This window comes from Cryptomeria japonica, chromosome 9, assembly GCF_030272615.1.
Source record: "Cryptomeria japonica chromosome 9, Sugi_1.0, whole genome shotgun sequence".
Classification (NCBI taxonomy): domain Eukaryota; kingdom Viridiplantae; phylum Streptophyta; class Pinopsida; order Cupressales; family Cupressaceae; genus Cryptomeria; species Cryptomeria japonica.
Window position 1 is genome coordinate 631,594,743 of NC_081413.1, and position 3,672 is coordinate 631,598,414.

Below are 3,672 nucleotides of genomic sequence, written 5' to 3' on the forward strand. Positions count from 1 at the left end.
AGAGCCAATGGAGAGGATAGTGTGTGTTAGAAGTAGAACCATTCGACAAACTCTTTTGCACAAGCGTGCTAAACACAAAATGCACTTGTTCTTTTTAGCTTGTCATTGCAATGATTTTCTATCTATTTGGAGATGTTGCTCCAACAATCATGATGTTCTTTTTAACTTCCAAGGCAATATGTTTGAGTAAACTAGGAATTTTGAAATCTTGGTCAACTGAAATTGAAACACATATGCATAAAGTAAATCATTTTTGCAAAATGAGACAAGTTGATTGCTCTTTTTACTTGTACCAAAAATTGAAGTGTTGATTGTGAGTTTTTCTTAAGTTTGATGCAATAAAATGAGATTTATCTTGTCTTATTTTAAGCACCAAAATAGAGTGTATCCTAACTTGCAATGAAAGCAAATTTGAAGTTGTTGTTCTTTTTACCTTGCAATAAAGAAAGATGAATTTTCTTTTAAGCACCAAAAACAAGTTTGAGGTTCATTTTATGCACTCCAAAATAAAATGTGAGGTTTATTTTAATTTGTACAAGAAGGGAGAGTGGATTCTTTTTAACCAACTTTTGGTGAAAGAAAGTAAAAAAAAGAAACTTAAAGCCTCTAAACTAACTCCTTCCCCTGCACAAAAAAGATTAGAACTTGCACACAGTCAGTGATCAGATGTTAGTGTGGGCTTACACAAGCCTAAATTCTGATCTTGGTTACAAATTCTACAATCCTGATCCTGAAATGCCTTGAAATTTGACTAAGTCTGAAATTTGGAGGATCTTCCAAAAACTAGATTTTGCATTACAACTCCTAGAGGTCTGAAACCCCTCTCAAACATCTTGACAATATATATGGAATATAACTTAAAGTATAAGTGACATCTTAAATGTTATATTCCATATATATTCTGCCTCCCACAAACCTAAGAAAAATAATTTTATCGATTACAAGACCTTTTTTACAATGTTCTGTTACAATAGAGCTAGTTTGTGTAAAAACAAAAGTGATACTCTAACACAAAAGCACTAAAATGACTACAAAAGCGTTAAAAGAAAAGATTTCTACAACAATACAAAAGCACTAATATAAATACAAAAGCGTTAATTAATGAACAAAAATGCCAAACTACTAGCAAAAGCGCTAATTATTTGACAATAGTGCTATTGTAAGAACAAAAGCACCAAAGTGCGACCTGTGTGTCAAGCTAAATAGTCAAACAAGTTAGTTTTGTTAAAAAAAATATTGTTGGGTGTTGGATTCATGTCGGGTTCACCAAATGATGCTCTGCAAAATACCCAAAGGTTAGATTGGAACTTGTAGTCATATAACACACAAAAACATACAAGAAATCATTAGTGTTATTCAACTAAGAACTAATCTAAACAAGCATATCAAAAGAGATATTAGAAACATGCTAAAATAATTAACTAGGGAAACAAGTATAATGAGGCCATCTCCAAATTCCTTCTAGCATGCTCTTAGTTCCTTCTCCTTTGTTCCTTCTCCTTTGTTCCTCTCCTCTCCTCTCCAAGTTCCAAATTAGTGTAGCTCTTAGCAGCTTTTTGCACTATGGATGCTTATGGAGGTTCAAGATTGTAGATGATTACAAACTATGCTATGCAAGTATTAATAATAGCTAATATTAGATGCTATGATGCTAAAATGATTTATTTTAGGCCAAAATAACAATATATTAGTGATTTATGCTAAATGATCTCTAAAATTCTCTATAACTTAGATGCATACAAGTTTTCAAGAAGCTTGAGGTTTGAGGATTTGAAAATGAGGAATGTGAGCTCTATTTATAGGAAAAATGGAGCAATGGATGGTTGAGATTGAGTAGTCTCAACAAGGGTCGGGATTGAATGATATTCAATCCATGTGAGGGCTTTCAACCCAATCTCGGGATGACAAGTGTCAACATGAGAGGGGTTGAGAGGAGAGGGAAGAAGCATTAAATGCTTGACATGACATGAGGGTTAACTTGGGAGTTAAGGTCAATGGTTGGGTTGAGTGAATAAATTCTTTATTCAAAGAATAAAGCTTTTATCCAATGGATAAATTCTTGTGCAAAGGTAAAAGGGATAACCATGGTCAAAGCAATAAATACTTGAGGAGACACATGAGTGCAAGTTGAATTAACCATAAATGGCTATGTAAGAGCCATAAATGGTCATGTAAGAGCCATTAGTGGTTTGGAAGACTTTGAAGGTTAAATTGTTGAACACACAAAGCAATAAATGTGTTTCAAAGAGTTTGAGGTCTTTGAGAAGTGACTCCAAGTTGCTTAGGAATGTGACAATAATTAAGGGATGGATTATTTTAATTAGGAAGGGCTTAGAAGAGTCTAGAAGGGGGTTAGGATTGCAAGTGGGTTTGGTGGGTGAGGGAAAATAGGATTTTTAATTAAAATAAAATTCATTTATTTCAATAAATAGGTGGAAGTTGCATTTGTAGGAAAATGCAAGTTGGGGGGGGGGGGGGGAATAAAGGATTTAAATAAATGTTTTATTTAATTTATTTAAAAGAGGAAAAGGGTTAAATGAAATAAATAGGATTTATTCATTTAATTGATTGTGAGTTTGGTTTAATTAATTAATTAAAATAAATTGAATAATTTATTTAATTAATAGGAGAATATTTTGAAGATGAATTAATTAAATATTAATTTAATTAACTGATGGCTAGTGGATTTTTAATCAAAAAAATAGCAAATATTCATTTAATTAAACTGGACAGATTTATGTGACTACACTTAGATATATCAATTGATGCAGTGTTATCACAATAGATAGTTATGGGTTCCTTGCATTTTACCTTTATGTCCTTCAACATTTGCTTAAGCCATAATACCAACATATTATGATTCAGCTGTTGATAAAGATGTACAACTTTGTTTCTTACTCAACCAAGAAATTAATCCATAGCCAAGAAAAAGTGTTCCGCCAGTGGTGCTTTTTCTATCATCCACATCTCCTGCCCAATTTGCATCTGTGTATGCACATAATTCAAAATTTTCATCTCTAGGATACCATAAGCCAAGATTTATAGTGCCTTGTAAGTACCGAAGAATCCTTTTTACTGTTGATTCATGATTTTCTCTAGGATTACTCTGAAATCTTGAAACAATACATATTGCATTCATAATATTAGGTCTGGTTTGTGTTAAATATAGTAAGCCTCCTATCATAGATTTGTACCTAGTTGGACTAACAGGTGTAGATTCATCCCTTAGTGATAATTTATCATTTGTAGTCATAGGTATGCTTACTGGTTTATAGTTTTCCATCCCAAATTTCTTTAGTAACTCCTTTAAGTACTTGGATTGACTCAAGAATATACCTTTATCAGTCTGTGAGATATACAATCCTAAAAGAATTTTATCTCTCCAATCATAGACATTTCAAATTCTTGTTGCATTTCAATAAAAAAGTCTTTACATAATCCATCTTCTCTTCCAAAGATTATATCATCAACAAAAACTTCTATAAGCAAGATGTCATCATTAGTCATTTTGTAGTATAAGTTGTTGTCAACATTACCTTTAGAAAAACAAATCTTCAAAAGATACTTATCCAATATTGCATACCAATCTCTTGGAGCTTGTTTCAACCCATACAAAGCTTTCCTAAACCCGCAAACCATATCTTTGTTATCTATCAAAGAAAATCCATCAGA